The 18,700-nt window shown below is 49.6% G+C and overlaps 1 long non-coding RNA gene across 1 annotated transcript; it reads left to right on the forward strand.

Annotated features, from left to right (window-relative positions):
- Nucleotides 1-3,575: 3,575 nt before the first annotated feature.
- LOC138849355 (uncharacterized) lies at nucleotides 3,576-16,786 on the forward strand. The gene is made up of 2 exons (XR_011388102.1): nucleotides 3,576-4,151; nucleotides 15,658-16,786. It is a non-coding gene; the product is annotated as an uncharacterized lncRNA (long non-coding RNA).
- The last annotated feature ends 1,914 nt before the right edge of the window (nucleotides 16,787-18,700 follow it).

Below are 18,700 nucleotides of genomic sequence, written 5' to 3' on the forward strand. Positions count from 1 at the left end.
CTCGCCTCTAACACACGCCTTGCAGCCGCCAGGGGCCCGAGGAGCGGCCGGTGTGCCGGCTGGGCCCTGCTTGGGCCCTTTCGGCGAGGCCCGGGCAGGCGGCGGCTCCGAGGGCTCAGAGGAGCCGCCAGCGGCCGGGCGGCCACCAAGGCCTCCCACTTTGGTTCCAAGGTCCGCATCGTGCACTTTTGCCTCCATGGGCCCTTTCCTCGGTCAAAAAAATATAGTTAATTTATACGTTGCACTACAATATAAAAACGAAAAGAATAGGGCTGGACCATTACTATGTATTGTTATTCATTACTTTCGTTATTTAAAATTTTCTTATGATTTGAACGGAAATGACTGGTGAGGAGCAGTTTGGCCACTAGGGGGCGGCACGAGGTCACGAATGTTTATGGGAAATGAGGTCGGGGGTGCAACCGGCACCTCCAGCTTCGCCCAGCGTCTCCTCGGAGAGTGTAATGTTTGCTTCTCACAACATCAGGCCCAGGAAGCCGGCGGATGGGGTGGGGCTCACTGCTCCACTCAGGGGCCAGGGAAGGGGCTCCCCGCGGCAGAGGCGGGCTGTCAGACTCTCCCCGGCTGCTCCTCCCTCCAAGGCAGGTGGCGACTCCGAGGGGTCAGCTCTGAGGTCGCCGCGCCGGCTCCGGAACCACCGCCGGGGGGCAGCAGCCCTGCAGCCCCCGCTGCGGCGCGGCGCGGCCTTCCGCAGCCCGGCGGGGAGGGCCGGCACATTCCGCGCCAGCCCCTGCCCCAGCCTCCCTCGGGGCCAAGCATGCCTTTGTTCACGCGCTCCCTGGACCACGTGCGTGAGCCGGGTGGATGGGAGGGTGGGCGCCACGCTCGGCCCCTCCCCGGGGCACTGCACAGGCACATCCAAGGCACACAAAAGGCTATTCACCGCGCCACGAGGATTGCAAGAAAAAGTGCCTCCGGACGGAGCGCCTGAGTGCCCAGCAAGGTGGCAAGGCAGAGAGGCCGCAAACCCAACCAAACACCAGGCAGGTCCCGATCCGATCTCGGGCCGGGCCGGGCCTGGCAGCGGAGAACAGCAGGCCTTTCTCTCTCCACCCTCACCCCCGCAGCTGAGCACACACCCCGTCTCCTCTCCGGAAGGCCAAGTGTGTTTACAGCACAGATACCTGTATTCAGTCCACAAAGGTGAGGGCGGTGCCCACACTCACACGTGAAAAAAAGAAAAAGAATTTCCTTGCAGAATGAGGGCTCATGTTTAAGGAAACGGACGATTCCAAGTGGAGCTGAAGGGGATGTGGCAAGAGGTGACGACCTGAGGTGTGGGAATAAGCAGCCTTGGCAAGGTGAGGGCGGGCCAGAGGCAGGGGAGATGCCTCACAGAGCGGCCTCAGAGCAGAGAGGTGGCGGTGGGACGGGGGTGGGGGTGGGGGTGGGGGACGCAGCTGCTCCAGGGGCCAGGGTGCCGGCCACCCGCGGAGCAGCGCCCTCCAGTCCCGCCCCCTGGCACACGGCTTGACCTCAGCGCTGCTCTGGCGCCCGGCCTGACTGTCACATGGCTGAGGAATGAGAGTCACAGTTCAGTTGCTGTTCTCCACCGGCCCAGCCCTGACGCCCTGCGGGATTGGTGAGTGGAGGCGGTAGTCCAGTCTACACTGCAAGGAGAGAGACTGAGAACCCGGATGGAGAAGAGAGGAGGCTCTGGCTTGGAACCAGATTGCCCATACTGGGCGCTGTCTGCTCCGTAGTACCCTGGGCGGGGGTGGATGGCGGGCCAAGTACGTGGGCCCCTGCCCCCCATGTGGGAGACCTGGGTGGCGTTCCTGGGCTCTTGGCTTCAGCCTGGCCCTGCCCCGGCTGTGGTGCCCTCTAGGGAGTGAACCAGCTGATGAAGATCTCCCCGCACACTCTATCTCTGTCTTTCCAATAACTCGTTTTTTAGAAGAGGAAGGGAAGGGAGCCCTTGGCAGGATGCATTCCTGAGGCTTGGATTCAGCACCTTCCTGGGAGGTCAGACAGGGTGGCGTCAAGCCAGGACTTTTCCCAGGCTGAGCCCAGCTGAGCGCTGCCGCACGATGGCTGATTCCAGGACAGAAGAGGGTTTGAGGCTGCAGCCCCTCATCCTGGCCCTGGGGAGGACTTGGGGGGCAAATACAGTCCAACCCCAACAAGACCAAAGAGACAGTGCGACCTGCAGCCCGCCCCACAGCTGGCCCAGGACAAACGCAGGAAGCCCTGATTCCCCAGTTCATGGCCCGAAGCCCTGACTGGGAGATGACACTACCTGGGACAGGGGAGGGAAAGGCAGCTAGAGGCGTCTTCAGGAAGTCCCACAGGTCAAGGGCACAAAGTAAAATTTAACTTCTTTTGTTGTTGTTATTTTTAAGGTTTATTTATTTAATTTGAAAGACAGAGTTACAGGAAGAGAGAGATCTATCCACTGGTTCACTCCCCAGATGGCTGCAGTGGCCAGGCCAGGCCAAAACCAGGAGCAAGGAGCTTCTTCCTGGTCTCCCACATGGGTGCAGGGGCCCAAACACTTGGGCCATCTTCTGCTGCATTAACAAGGAGCTGGACCGGAAGTGGACCAGCTGGGACTTGAACCGGCACCCATACAGGATGCTGGTAATGCAGGCTGTGGCCACAGCACCAGCCCCCTAAATCCTAGCGTTAAGACCAGACTGGAGATAGAACTGGGTCCCCTAAACAATGAGATTTGTCAGAGCAGCAGGAAAAACAGAGAAACACCCAGCGAGCCAGAGGTGTCGCGCGACGGGGAAGGTCGGTAGGAAGGACACCTGAGAGGGGGCGTCTGGGTTCCTGTTGCCCCCAGTGCTCTGAAGCCTGCTCCTCTAAGCCTCTGGGGCTCTGGGCAGTGGGCCTGTAGCCTGGCCATGACTCGTTCTGCCTGCCGGGGCTTCCGTGGACCGCCTTGGCAGCTCTGGGCCAGCAGCTGTCTTTGCCCTCTGGCTTACAACTGCCCGAGGCCTCCGATACAGACTCTGCCTGGCCTGGCTGCAAGAGGCCTCTCAGCTGGGGCCTCCACCTGGCGTCCACATCCTTTCTTCATCCCTCTCCTGCCTTCCACAATGTGGGCAGTAGAAGCCCGCTCAGCCCCGGGGTCTGGCAGTGCACGGTACGGCAAAAATCAGTTTGGTTGCTTGAGTTCAACAGCCAGATTTCTTTGAATGTTTTTCCAAAAGATCAAAGGAGCAGAGGATTTAGCCCTGGGAGGGGTGTTAGAGAACAGCTCACTCTATACCCTCACAGATGTAGGAACTGAAGGGTGGACCGGCCACGTACTGCCCTCCAGGATTCCATGGAGCCTCCTTCCTCTTGGCCATCCTTCTGCCCGCTGACCCGGAGGCGAGGGAGAAGGTGTTCTCTGGGACGTGCACCTGGGGGCCAGCGCATATACCTGGGCCTATGGAGAATCATGGTCCCCCGAGGATGTCCACTCTCCAAATCCCAAAACCTCTTAATAGAGCATTTGAGCAACAGGGACTTTGCAGGTGTGTTATAGTTAAGGATCTTGAGATGGAAAGCTTATTATCGATCACGGGTGGGCTGGGGCTGGGGGAGAGTGGAAGTGGGGAACACAAGGCTCTTTATCAGGGAGAAGGCGGCATGAGCATTCATCTGATGAAGCCACTCCCCCAACTCGCTTTTATGGCAGCATGAACGCATCCAACCCCTGTTGAATGCTTACACTGTGCCACGATGAACTAGTTTGCTCCTCAAAACAACTATCTCCACTGTACAGGTGGTGAAACAACAGGTACCTCGTGAAGCGATCCGTCCAAGGTCATGCCATGGGCGGGGCTGGAATTTGCAGGTCAGCCCTCTGGCCTCCTTGCTTGTGGCCGCACGACAGGCCCCTGTGCACCCAGCCTGTGGGAGCGTCGTGGTGACAGCCTTGCTGTCTAGGGCAGTTTCTATGGTGAATGTGGAATGGACATGCTCAATTATCAACCTGGGCTGGAATCCAGGATTAACCACTTAATAGTCACTATGAGTGAAAGCTTTTGTCTCCTCTAAAACTCATGTTGAAATTTAATTCCCAGAGCAGGAATCTGTGGCCTAATTAAGGAAGGTGTTTAAGGTCATGGGCTACATTCTCACAATGCTGTAATGCCACTGGAAAAGGGATTTGTGGAACCCCCTTCTCTCGCCAGGTGAGGAACATTATTCTGCCGCCCCAGAGGACACAGCTTTTTTTTTTTTTTTTTTAAGATTTATTTATTTATTTGAAAGACAGAGTTAGAGAGAGGCAGAGGCAGAGAGAGAGAGAGAGAGAGAGAGATCTTCCATCATTGGTTCACTCCCCAAATGGTCATGGCCAGAGCTGAGCCGATCTGCAGCCAGGAGCTAGGAGCTTCTTCTAGGTCTGCTGTGCAGGGGGCCTAAGGACTTGGGCCATCTTGTACTGCATTCCCAAGCCATAGCAGAGAGCAGGATCAGAAGAGGAGCAGCTGGGACTTGAACCGGTGCTCATATGGGATGCTGGCACTGCAGGCGTTTTTTTTTTTTTTTAAGATTTTATTTTTATTTTATTTGAGATTTAGAGTTACAGACAGTGAGAGGGAGAAAAGGAGAGAAAGGTCTTCCTTCCGTTGGTTCACCCTCCAAATGGCTGCAACGGCTAGAGCTGTGCCGATCCAAAGCCAGGAGCCAGGCGTTTCTTCCCGGTCTCCCACATGGGTGCAGGGACCCAAGAACTTGGGCCATCTTCTACTGCTTTCCCAGGCCACAGCAGAGAGCTGGACTGGAAGTGGAGCAGCAGGGACTAGAACTGGCACCCATATGGGAAGCTGGCGCCACAGGTGGAAGATTAACCTACTGCGCCACGTGCCGGCCCCCAAGGAGGCAGCTCTACCTGCTGCGCCACAGCGCTGGCCCTAGGATGCAGCTTTTGAGGTGCCCTCTTGGAAGAGACCCAGTCCTTATCAGATACCCAACCTGCCACATCTTGCACTTGGACTTTCAGCTTCCAGAACCACATGAAATACATCTCTATTGCTTATAATGATCCTGTCTGTGGTATTCTCTTACAGGAGCACAACCTAGATTTAGACAATAGTGATAGAACTTTAGCAAGGCCTTTAGCCCATCTGGAAAATGAGTATAAATATGCCTGCCTCGGAGACCAGTTGAGAAGTCTGGAAGACATTGGCCAAGCACCAGGGATAGTGCCTCACACAGAGCCAAGATTCAAGACAGACCCAGGGGCTGGCGCTGTGGTGTAGCAGGTAAAGCCCTGGCCTGAAGTGCCGGCATCCCATATGGGTGCTGGTTAGCATCCCAGCTGCTCCATTTCCCATCCAGCTCTCTGCTATGGCCTGGGAAAGCAGTAAAAGATGGCCCAAGTCCTTGGGCCCCTGTGCCTATGTGGGAGACCCAGAAGAAGCTCCTGGCTCCTGGCTTCAGATCAGCACAGCTCTGGCCATTGTGGCATCTGGGGAGTGAACCAGCAGATGGAATATCTCTCTCTCTCTCTGCCTCTCCTCTCATAACTCTGACTTTCAAATAAATAAATACATCTTAAAGTAAAAAAAAAAAAAAAGACATATTCACCCCTTTCCTGATCTCCTCCAGCCTTTCCTCTAAGGTTCTCTAGAACCTGAATGAGTTTCTCCTAGTTGCTTCTTGAGTGTGTTATAAATACAGTTCTCCTCCCAATTGGCAGGCAACTTTGAAGAAATTAATAGTGGGGAAGTTCTATGATGGAGAAAGCACACTTACTAAACTTCTTTGAACAGTGAGTTCAACTCCTGACACTTGAGAGGGAGGAAACCTGTGCTACTATTTGAGGAAAAACAAGGAATGATTCATAAATTGGCCCAGCACACCCCAGAGCAGCTGTGTTGCCCAGGGTCTGGGTGCTGGGTGCGGCTCCCACAGCTGCAAGGTGTGCTGCCTGCGAGGCAGCTGTTACTGATTTAAAAAGCACTGAAGCTTCTGAGTGACTCACTCAAAAGACTAATTCATTAGACTAGACACGCTTTCTTAGGGGAGAGAGGGGCAGGTTGGCCTTTGGTAAAATGCCTTGCAGGTGAATGTCACCTGGACAAACACCAAAATTGTGCAGAACAGAACTGCACATGCCTTTTAAAGCATAGTGAAAAAACATCTGGGGCCTGTCCAGAATAATTAATTGTTATATCCTCCTACTTACAGGACGTTTTGAAGGGGTTGTAAAAGATATGGGGGAGGGGGAATTGGTAGCATAGTGGGGTAAAGCCACTGATTAATGCCAGCATCCCATATGGGTGCTGGTTGAGTCCCGGCTGCTCCACTTCCAATCCAGCTCCCTGCTAACGCACCTGGGAAAGCAGAGCGAAGATGGCCCAAGTCATTGGACCCTGCATCCAGGTTTAAGACCTAAATGAAGCTCCTGGCTCCTGACTTTGACCTGGCCCTGCCCTGGTCATTGTGGCCATTTGGTGGCCCTAACCATTGCAGCCATTTAGGGAGTGAATTTAGGGATGGAAGACTTCTCTTGTTGTCTCTCCCTCTCTCTGTAACTCTGCCTTTCAAATAAATATTTTTTTTTAAAAAAGGTATGAGTACCTTAAACAAACGATAAATAAGTTCAAGAAAGAAAAATCTGGTGGCAGATGGGGACAAGGGTGATATAGAATGGGAACTATGTCAGAAAACCCAGGCTAAGGGGATTCTTGAAATTGAGTAGAAAAGTAAGCTCTGAGATTCCTGGCAGTGAAGGCAAAAGAATGGTCTCATGTACTCAATGGCTGTCATTAACTGATAAAAGAAAGCATAGCCAAACTTTATTCCTTTTTTTAAAAGACATTTATTTATTTGAAAGAGTTACAGAGAGAGGCAGATACACACACACACACACACACACACACAGAGGGAGAGAGGGAGAGAGAGAGAGAAGGAAAGAGAGAGACCTTCCATCCACTGGTTCACTCCCCAGATGGCCCCAGCAGCCAAAGTTAAACCACACTGAAGCCAGGAGCCAGGAGCTTCTTCCAGGTCTCCCACATGGGTGCAGGGGCCCAAGGACTTGTGCCATCTTCCACTGCCTTCCCAGGCATATTAGCAAGGAGCTGGATTGGAAGTAGAGCAGCTGGGACTTGAACCGGTGCCTATATGGGACACTGGAATCATAGGTGGTAAATTTGCCCTCTACACCATCCTGGCCCCCAAACTTTATTCTTGTACTAAAGTCCAAGTTGAAATTATTTGTTAGTTTTTTTTTAATATTAAGCAGTAAAATGTTTATGGCAGTTTTATGGAGAATCAGGTTTTAAAATGACACTGGTTAGAAACTCAGGGCATCATGTCATGATGCCAGGAAGTCTCTCTGTGGAATACCAGTGTGACTGAGTCCAGGAAGAGCCCACCGCGATTCCAGAGTGGGGAAAGTTTACAGAAGTGCCAAGCCCTGTACCCTATATCTTACCTCTGCTAATTCTTTTGACATCACCCACCTAATCCCCTTTTAAAATACAAAGGTAAACTTTAACAGCACCATTTAATAGTTTTTCTAATAAGATTGTTTGACATGAACAAGTTGATGTGTATGCAATATATGTAAAATGTGAGTACAAGTTTGTCCTTCTATTTGGATAGAAGATACTGTGTTGAAAGGAATTTGTGCAAACTTCAATAGACATTCAATCTAGAAAAATAAAACCCCAGTTGTGGACTGAATTGATTTTTGGAAAAAAAAATCTGGAATAGTTAGCTTTGTTTTCTGAAGTTAAAAAAAAAAAAAATATCCCCAGGGGCTGGTGCTGTGGCACAGGAGGTTAAAGCCCTGGCCTGAAGCACCGGCATCCCATATGGGCACCGGTTCGAAACCCAGCTGCTCCACTTCTGATCCAGCTCTCTGTTATAGTCTGGGAAAGCAGTGGAAGATGGCCCAAGTCCTTGCGCCCCTGCCCCCACATGGGAGACCTGGAAGAAGCTCCTGGCTCCTGGCTTCGGATTGGGGCAGCTCCGGCCATTGCAGCCATCTGGGGAGTGAATCAGCAGGTGGAAGACCTCTCTCTCTCTGTTTCTACCTCTCTCTGTAACTCTGTCTTTCAAATAAAATAAAATAAATCTTAAAAAAAGCTGGCGCCGCGGCTCACTAGGGTAATCCTCCGCCTAGCGGCGCCGGCACACTGGGTTCTAGTCCCAGTTGGGGCGCCGGATTCTGTCCCGGTTGCCCCTCTTCCAGGCCAGCTCTCTGCTGTGGCCAGGGAATGCAGAGGAGGATGGCCTAGGTGCTTGGGCCCTGCACCCCATGGGAGACCAGGAAAAGCACCTGGCTCCTGGCTCCTGCCATCGGATTAGCGCGGTGCGCCGGCCGCGGCGGCCATTGGAGGGTGAACCAACTGCAAAGGAAGACCTTTCTCTCTGTCTCTCTCTCTCACTGTCCACTCTGCCTGTTAAAAAAAAAAAAATCCTGGGGTCAGTGCTGTGGCGTAGCAGGTAAAGCCACATCCTGCAATGCCTGCATCCCATGTAAGCACTTGTTCAAGACCTAGCCATTCCGCTTCCGATCCAGCTCTCTGCTATGGCCTGGGAAAACAGTGGAAGATGGCCCAAGTGCCCCTGCATCCATGTGGGAGACCCAGAAGAAACTCCTGGCTCCTGGCTTCTGATCAGCACAGCTCTGGCCTCTGTGGCCATCTGGGGAGTGAACCAGAGGATAGAAGACCTCTCTCGCTGCTTCTGCTTCTCTGTAACTCTGCTTTTCAAATAAATAAATAAATCTTAAAAACAAAACAAAACAAAACAGCAGAAAGGGCACTTACTCTGAATTTTTTAAAATTAGAGACCGAAGAAAAGAAGATTCACCATAGCCTTCCTAAATTATTATCATCATCACATTAAATGTTATTAGTTCTTCTTAAGAGAATTATCAGATGGCCAAAATTTACTAATTAGTCACGAAGTGTGTCCCAGGACATCCTGCACTGTAAAACTTGGCCTAAAGAAGCTTCGAGTTCTCTACAGGGTGGGGGGCAGGGTCCTGGGGTTTAGTTCCGGGAGGGGGTTACAGGGCTCCTGACTTGCATCAACCCCAAAGTACGACCCCTCGCAACCAGAAGCCGGCAGCCTACCACCTAAAGTCTTCCCAGTAGTGCCCGGATTGCTGAGCAGCCACTTGTTCTTTGCAGAAGTACAAGCTTTAATCTGTCTAATCTTGAAAACTGAACTCCTCATTGCAACAGCAGCTGTCCAAGGGACACCAGTCCTTGAGGCCCGTGCATTCACAGAACCTGGCGGCAGCGGCGCTGGCCAAGGGGAGGCGGGCACCAGAGGCCTGACAGTTCTGGTGGAAGGCCTCGCCCACGAAACCAGCTGCGTGAGCACTCGTCCCGCCTGCCTTAGGCAACCCTCCCGGCTGGACGAGAGCGGCGTGGTCTGAACATGGGTCCCGGGCTCCGGCTCCAAAACGCCCTGCGTGGGCCTCCAGGGAGCCACTTGGTGCTGTAAGGACATGCACAAGATTCTGTGATCCTGGAACCTGCTGCATTTGAACTTCATGTACAGTGGACTGAACCGGGAAACTAAGAGACAGCTGCAAGAAGAAAAGAAAATCACTAGGGAAGAGCACGGGTATCTGGATTTGTCAGTTTAAAGAGAAAGTTTCCAAACAGCAGAGCAGAGATTCCTGTCAAGTGAAGATCTCCGTGGAGGAATGTCAATTCAGAGGGTTTAATACTTACATTGAAAAATTAATGCTCCCGATGAATGCTGAACGCAAGCAGGACCCAGCATTGGGTCAGCAGTTAAGAAGATATTGCTTGTGGATGCCTACATCCCATATCAGAGTGCCTGGGTTCTAGTCCTGGTTCTGCTTCCTGTTTTTTTTTTAATTGATTACACATTTATTTATTTATTTGAAAGAGTTACACAGAGAGAGGAAGACACATACAGAGAGAGAGAGAAAGAAAGATCTTCCATCTGCTGGTTCACTCCCCAGATGGCCGCAATCTTCCACGCAAGTGCAGGGGCCCAAGTACTTGGGCCATCTTCCACTGCTTTTCCCAGGCACGTTAGCAGGGAGCTGGATCAGAAATCGAGCAGCTGGGACTTGAACCAGCACCCACATGGGATGCCAGAATCACAGTTGGCGATTTTACCCACTATGCCACAATGCTGGCCTCTCTGCTTCCTGTTGAGGTGCACACTAGGAGGTAGTTAGTAGTAGGTGATGGGTTGGAGTTTCCAGCCCCTGGCTTTGGCTGGCCCTGCCCCGGATGTTACAGGCACTTGAGGAGTGACCTAGTCCATGGGAGCTCTCTCAAGTGATTCCTTGATGGGGACAACCAGATAAACGTTTGCCACAAAAGAGAGACCATACCAATTATGAAGAAGATGAAAATTAAAGTGTAGATGTTCTTAAAGCCCAGAGATTAAAATGGATGCATCAAGGCTGGGGTTACATTATGAAAGTTAGCAACATGTTTGGAATTCATCCTGATGGTGTCTCTATGGTTACTAACACTGTAACATTTACTTGTAAAGAAATGTCTGATTTGGGATACATGCTATTTTGAAGCAGATGTGTGATGGGAGTTCTTTGCTTATTGGTGTTCTTTTTTTTTTTTGAGAGTGGATTGTTAGCCCTTGTTCTTCAAATTACATAGGTACTGGGTACTGGGTTGCTTCCTAAGTAGTTTTTTTTTTTTTTTTTTTTTTTTTTTTTTGACAGGCAGAGTTAGTGAGAGAGAGAGAAAGGTCTTTCTTCCATTGGTTCACCCCCCAAATGGCTGCTGTGGCCAGTGGTGCGCCGATCCGAAGCCAGGAGCCAGGTGCTTGCTCCTGGTCTCCCATGCGGGTGCAGGGGCCCAAGCACTTGGCTCATCCTCCACCGCCTTCCCGGGCCACAGCAGAGAGCTGGACTGGAAGAGGAGCAACTGGGACAGAACCGGGCCCCCAATCAGGACTAGAACCCGGAGCGCCGGCGCCGTAGGCAGAGGATTAGCCTAGTGAGCTGCAGCACTGGCCATCTAATTAGTTTTTGACCTTAGGTTTTTTTTTTTCCATTTATATTTTTAAAAATGTATTTATTTATTTGAAATGGATAGAGAGAAGGAGAGAGAGACAGAGATCTTCCACCTGCTGGTTCACTCCCCAAATGGCAGCAATGGCCAGAGCTGGGCTGATGCAAAGCCAGGAGCCAGTAGCTTCTTTTGGGTCCCCTGTGTGGGTGCAGGGGCCCAAGGACTTGGGCCATCGTTCTCTGCTTTCCCAGGCCACAGCAGAAAGCTGGATCAGAGTCGGAGCATCTGAGACTTCAACCGGCGCCCAGATGGGATGTTGAAGCCTCAGGCAGGGGTTTAACCTTCTGTGCCACGGCGCCAACCCTAGATTTTTTAATATAGCCTTCTAGTCACTGACCTTGAGTTGACCCATATAAATTACTATCAAAGTCTAACTTATCCCTATGTTCATAGTCTACCTTAAATTATTAGTTATATCAAGCCAATTCATATACACATTTTTAAAAAAGATTTATTTACTTATTTGAAAGGCAAAGTCACAGAAAGGCAGAGGCAGAGAGAGAGCGCCGTCTTCCATCCACTGCTTCACTCCCCAGATGGCTGCAACAGCGGAAACTGCCAATTGGAAGCCAGGAGCCCAGAGCTTCCTCCGGGTCTTCCCATGTGTGTGCAGAGGCCCAAAGACTTGGGCCATCTTCTACTGCTTTCCCAGGCCATGGCAGAGAGCTGGATCAGAAGTGGAGCTGCTGGGACTCGAACTGGTGCCCGTATGGGATGCTGCCACTGCAGGCAGTGGCTTTACTTGCTACACCACAGCTTCAGCCCCAACATGTATTTATTTTAAAGGCAAAATGACAGAGAGGGAGAGACACAGAGGAGAGAAATCTTTCATTTGCTGGTTCACTTCCCAGATGGCTGCAATAGCCAGGGCTAGGCCAGGATGAAGCCAGAAGCTGGAACTCCATCTGAGCCTCCCATGTGGGTGGCAGGGCCCCAAACTCTTGGGCCATCATCCTTTGCTTTTCCAGGCGCATTAGAAGGGAAGTATCTGGGCTGGCGCCGTGGCTCAATAGGCTAATCCTCCACCTTGCGGCGCCAGCACACCGGGTTCTAGTCCCGGTTGGGGCACCGGATTCTGTCCCGGTTGCCCCTCTTCCAGGCCAGCTCTCTGCTGTGGCCAGGGAGTGGAGGATGTGGAGGATGGCCCAAGTGCTTGGGCCCTGCACCCCATGGGAGACCAGGATAAGTACCTGGCTCCTGCCATCGGATCAGCGCAGTGCGCCGGCCGCAGCGCACTGGCCGCGGCAGCCATTGTAGGGTGAACCAACGGCAAAGGAAGACCTTTCTCTCTGTCTCTCTCTCTCACTGTCCACTCTGACTGTCAAAAAAAAAGGGAAGTGTCTTGGAAGCAGATCAGCGGGGACTCTAACCAGTGCTCTGATATGGGATGCTGGTGTTGCAGGTGGTGGCTTAACCCACTCTGTCACAATCCTGGCTCCAACTCTGTGATTCTGTATGCTATATTTTTCACTCAGAATTATAGCAGATATTTATATTAATATTTAGAAGTTGTGCATAGATATAATTTGTAATGGCCATTTTTCCATTTAGAAGGCTACATCTGCCAGCGCCACGGCTCACTAGGCTAATCCTCCGCCTAGCGGCGCCGGCACACCAGGTTCTAGTCCCGGTCGGGGCGCCAGATTCTGTCCCGGTTGCCCCTCTTCCAGGCCAGCCCTCTGCTGTGGCCAGGGAGTGCAGTGGAGGATGGCCCAGGTGCTTGGGCCCTGCACCCCATGGGAGACCAGGAGAAGCACCTGACTCCTGCCTTCAGATCAGCGTGGTGCGCCGGCCGCGGCGGCCATTGGAGGGTGAACCAACGGCAAAGGAAGACCTTTCTCTCTGTCTCTCTCTCTCACTGTCCACTCTGCCTGTCAAAATAAAATAAAATAAAATAAAATAAAATAAAATAAAAAAAGAAGGCTACATCTTATTTTACTAAATCATTTCCCTACCGTTAGAAATGAGTTATTTCCAGTTTTCTTCTATGATAAATAACACTGCAGAAGACATCTTTCTTAAAGCTTTTTCTACTTTTGGTTTGGGAAACCCGAAACTTTTGGTTTATCTCCTGAAAATATATTTTTAGAAGAATAACTCTGGGTCAAAGATTCTGAATATTTAAAAAAGGTTTTTTTTGTTTTTTGTTTTTTTTTTTTTTTTTTGATGTGATGGTGGCAAAGGAATAGCACTAGAATAGTTTGGGGCATCAGAGATTTCACTGTGGCAAGGGGAGTCTTTCTAGAGCTTTAGGAATTTGCTTTGATTTAAAATATATATATATATACATATGAATATATGAGATAATTGTGTGCTTTACAGTCTTGTCTCCAGTTGAGAGCGTATCTGGCAGTGTTGTGAGGGCTTATACCAAAGACAAACTGGGGCTGCCCAAGTGGCATGAGGCCCCAGGGCCATCACAGTAACCTTGGAGATGTCCGTCACAGCCCTTCAGTTCACAGTGGAAGACACTGAGACCACAAGGCTCTCACGGGGATTCTCAACCCCAGTTGCTTATTATAATTGCTTAGGGAGATTTTTAAAATCCAGACTCCATCCTCAGATATTCTCATACAACTGGTCTAAGATGAGACCCAGGGTTGGTATTATACAAGAGCTCCTTAGGGGATACTAAAGTGAATTGAGAAGCTCTGGTAAAGCAGGAAAACTATGGATGTTAGAGTCATTAATATGTGGTTTAAATCCCAGCTTTGCCTTTTGTAGCTGTGGGAATTTGAGCCAATTAATAACCTCTCCCCTCCTCAGAGTCCGTGTTTGTGAGTCATAAGGGTGACATGAGGGTTAAATGTAATAACTTGTAAAATATCTGTTAAAGTTTCTGGTATGTGATTCATATTCAGAAATGCTGGGTTCTCCTATAGCTAGTTGAGGCTAGAACCATGTTGTGTTCTCAGTAGGTGCCCAATGAATGCTAGTTGATGTTCTTCAGTAGCAGAATCTTGGAACATGAATATTCACGTTACTGAGAAAGTTCAAAATACGTTGTAGAGTTGATACCTGGCAGAACAACAAAGCCTTACCTCATAGAGATTTATCTAATTTACTGGGCATTGACTTGCCTCCTGCTTTTAGTTCTTCAGCTGAAAAGGAAGCTATTTTTATTCTGATGAAACAATTGATTATGACTGAATTCCTGCTAGAGAAAGTGGTACAGTTTTACAATTACATAAATATACAAAAATCTTTGTGTAGCTTGTATAATAAGCTAAGGATAGACAGTTAAATTGCCCTGTTCAAAAAATTGCCATGAAAATTATAAGACCCATCCCAACCTCATCAAACCATGAGCTAATACTACTCTTTTCACTGATTTTAAAGATTTTTTTTTAAAGATTTATTTGAAAGAGTTACAGAGAAGGAGAGGCAGAAGCAGAGGGCAGAGAGAGAGAGAGAGAGAGAGAGAAAGAGAGAGATCTTCCATCTACTTGTTCACTCCCCAAATGGCCCAGGACTGGGCCAGGAGTGTCTTCTGGATCTTCCACATGGGTGGCAGGGGCCAAGCACTCGAGCCATCTTCCACTACTCTTTCCAGGTGCATTAGCAGGGAGCTGGATCAGAAACAGAACAGCCAGGTGATGAACCAGTGCCCATATGGGATGCTGGCATCACAGGTGGAGGCTTAACCTGCTATTTCAAAATGTCGGCCCCTACTTTAAAGATCTTCAGCATAATTTTTACTCTCTCTGTCCTATTAGAAGTGGTCATGAAGGCTGGATTTAGTTTCTGAATACTTAGGATTGAGGCCTGGCCCCATCAGTCATTGAGTGTGAACCTTGGATGACCATTCTTTGCCTTTTGGCTTCTCATATCTACAGTGGGGGCCCATGTGATATGATGTGACTTTGGCACAAAGTGAATGTAGAACTGTGATGTTGACCCAGAAGAACATGATTATTAAATATTTATTAAACACCTTCTGTGTATCTAGCCCTAGGTGGAAGGTGTTGTGGGAATTGTAAAGCCTTGGGCCTGTTGAGGAGTGGCTTGAAGTCTCACTAGAAGAGACAGATCCCATACATGAGGAACAACCAGGGATCTCCTTCCTTCCACCTAAGAGCTGTAATAAGTCCAACCCAAGTGACTCATGCATGAAATGAAAGGGGATATTTAAGAGATGACAATCACAGTGAAATGAAAGGTTGAAATTCAATTTCCTGTCTCTTAGCATTTTATTTCTCTTCGGTCTCTGACACAAAGTCCTGGATGGTAATAACTGAAACACAAGTGTTTCAAGCTAGGCGCTTTCCTAACGGCACATTCCAGTCCTGTATATGTTCGTGTTCTAAATGCCTATTACTTTGCCCAGTTTTTGGCAGTCTTTTGCAAGCCCCTGGCTTTTCCCTACCCCCCTTTAGACCTTGTGTGCCTCAGACAGCCCTGGACAGAACCCACACTGTGTGGAGGACGCACAAAGAGGCACAGTATGCAAATGGCGGTGTAGGCAGTTTGGCCATAGGAATGTGTGCGCTGTGCCACTCACAGATGGTCTATGGGGCAGCAAGTTCGGAGCTGTGAGTCACAGCCCTTGGCAGGGGGCACAGCTGATGAGACTGGTGGGCATTTTCTTTACCCCATCTTAACAGCAAACTCTCAAGTATTTCAATTATCCATTTTTAATATTCTCTTCCAGAAGCAAGGAAAGAAATGACAGCGGTAGCCCGTATATCGAACCTGAAAAGTCAAACTGGACTGTGAAGACAGCAGTTTGAGAGACTCACAATGAAAATGTTTAACAACAGCTGCCCGGGAAGGTGTTGACTGGGGAACTCTTGGCGCTTACCTAACAACAGAAGGAAGACAGACCAGGATATTTTATTGATTTTTTTTTTCCAGTTGAGTATAGCAGTACCGCCAAGAGAAAGAATGTCTGCCCTAGCCCAGGGTTTTAGCCCTCAGTATAGCCACTGACTGACTCCCTTTGGGCTGTTGTGCAAATCATTCGTCTCTGGGGGTCTCAGTTTATCCATCTGTAACATGAAGGGTTGGTTCAGGTAAGTGCTAAGGTCCTTCCTGGCTAGAACATCCTGATTCTATGCAAGCTGTCTTGAGGGTTGCTAAATTATGCATTGCTCCACCCATGGAGAGCTAACTTTGTGCCAGATGAATAAAGTATACTCATTGACTTTCTGATTAAGTGGAGCCCAGGCACCCCCATGCACTGCACTGCACTGTGCTGTGCTGGGTTGATGAGTCTCCGCCTGAGGGAAGACAGAGCTATTTTGAGGCAGGGCTGATTAGAGATAAGGTGTCTCATTTCTCTACCAGTCTCTGGCCCTGACTCACCCAGAGTTCTCGGGCTAAAAGCTTAACCCTTGACGGATGGCTGCAGGCTAACTCCTCTACTGCCTGTGAAAATGGAGCCCAGGACCCTGCTTCCCCAGCCCCAGCCATATGAGTGTCGGCTAAGAACATTCTGGGCCCGTCCTTGCCCAGAGAGCTTCTCTGGAGTGCAACCCTTGCTCGTCACCTCTCTCCTTGACATCTCTTGTTTGCTCTTCCTGCTATTCACGGAATCTTCTGAGTTCTAGAAAGGGCATCGTCTAAGTAATCCTCTTACCAGCAAAGAAATCCTGCAACCCTGTTAGGAAGGGGGATGGAAGTGTCACAAGATGCTTAAAAGAGGCACTGGACAAAGCTGCAAATACCTTTGCTTGGAAAAGCCCAAAACACGAATTCTACAAAAAGCCACTGTACTTATACTGCCAAGGAATACTTACCATCTCATTTTAAATAAAAAAACACTTTTTTTACCAGCATAATTTTTTAAACAGAATGTTGTAAAATGCTTTATTTATTTACTTCCAGTCTTGTGTTGTCTTTGATTTGCTCTATGGCTGGAACGTGTTGATAACGACCTTGTGGCATATACGGAGAGCACTGGGGACCCGGGCTTGTGTTATACCTGATTTTATACAGTTCCTTTATTTCTACAAGCTAGATACAGATGAAGTTTTAAAAACTGACTCATATTTCAGACACTTGAGAGAGTTCACCTCTAAAAAATATGCGCCCCAAAGTCCTCCCCCTTTTTTAAAAAAGATTTATTTATTTATTTATCTTAAAGACAGAGTTTAGAGAATGAGGGAGACACAAAAAGAGAGAGACCTTCTATCCACTGATCCACTTCCCAAATGGCCACAATGGCTAGATGCAGGCCAGACTGAAGCCAGGAACCAGGAGCTTCTTCTGTGTCTCCCATATGGATGCAGGGACCCAAGTACCTTGGCCATCCTCTGCTGCTTTCTCAGGCATGTTAGCAAGGAGCTGGATTGGAAGTGGAGCAGTTGGGACTCAAACCTGTGCACAAATGGGATGCTGGCATCACAGGTGGTAGCTTAACTCCCTATACCACAACTCTAGCCTCCAAAGCCCCCCCCCCCACCGCCCCTTTTTAAAATTTATTTATTTGAAAGAACAAGAGAAAGAGGGACAGACAGATCCTCCATCCATAGATTCACTCCCAAATGGCCACAATAGCCAGGGCTGGGCCAGGCCAAATCTAGGAGAGGAGCTGGGAGCTCCATCTGGGTCTCCCACTTGGGTGGCAGGAGCCCAAATTCCTGGACCATCATCTGCTGCGGTGTCAGGAACATTAGCAAGAAGATGGATTAGAAACAGAGAAGCTGGTAGTGGAAGTGGCACTCAGATATGGGATACAGATGTCCCAAACCCACAGTACCACTGTGCCCCTCCCCATAGCCCCCCCCCCTTTTTTTTTTGAGATTTATTTATTTATTTAGAAGGCAGAGTTACAGAGGCAGAGGCAGCAAGAGAGAGAGAGAGAGAAAGAGAGATCTTCCATCTGCTGGTTAACTCCCTAGATGGCTGCAATGGCTGGAGCTGTGCCGATCAGAACAGGAGCCAGGAAATTCTTCCAGGTATCCCACGTGGGTACAGGGGTCCAAGGACTCAGGAAATCATCTACTGCTTTCCCAGGCCATAGCAGAGAGCTGGATGGGAAGTGGAGCAGCCGGGACTCGAACTAGTGCCCATATGGGATGCCAGCACTTTAGGCAGCAGCCCTACAAAGCTCTTTTAAGAACAGTATTTTCCATGTTGGTAATGTCCATGTTGGTAATGCTCCTGGCTTCGGATCTGCCCAGCTCCGGCTGTTGCAGCCATTTGGGGAGTAAACCAGTGGATGGAAGACCTCTCTCTCTCTCTCTCTACCTCTGCCTCTCTGTAACTTTGCCTTTCAAAATAAATAATCTTAAAAGAGAGAGAGAGAGAGAGAGAGAGAGCAAGCGAGCTGTGGTATCACAAAGATCCAAGACCTTGGAAAAGCTATATTCATTCACCTCTTTGAGGTTCCCTTTCTCTACCTGTGAGAACAGGATCGCGGGTGTGTGTTGGGTAACAGCCAGAGAGCTGGATGGCATAGCAAACAGGCCAGTGAGGCTCTAGGACCCGAGCGCCAGCTTTGGCTGTGTCCCTGCACGCTGTGTAACCTTGAAGAGGTCACACTCTTCACTGGATCTTAGTTGTCCTCATCTGTAACACAAGCAGTTGTGCAAAGTGACCTTTATGTCCCTTTCAATCCCGATAGTTTAAGATTTTAGTAACTTACTGGAAGCAAATACAAAGCAGAAGTTGGTGGTGTTGATTTCAACTTCAGCTGGGGAGCAGTGCAGGGTGCCTGTGCCGCTCTGGTGCTGTGTTTGCTCTTGCATTGG

Source organism: Oryctolagus cuniculus, chromosome 4 (assembly GCF_964237555.1).
Source record: "Oryctolagus cuniculus chromosome 4, mOryCun1.1, whole genome shotgun sequence".
NCBI lineage: Eukaryota > Metazoa > Chordata > Mammalia > Lagomorpha > Leporidae > Oryctolagus > Oryctolagus cuniculus.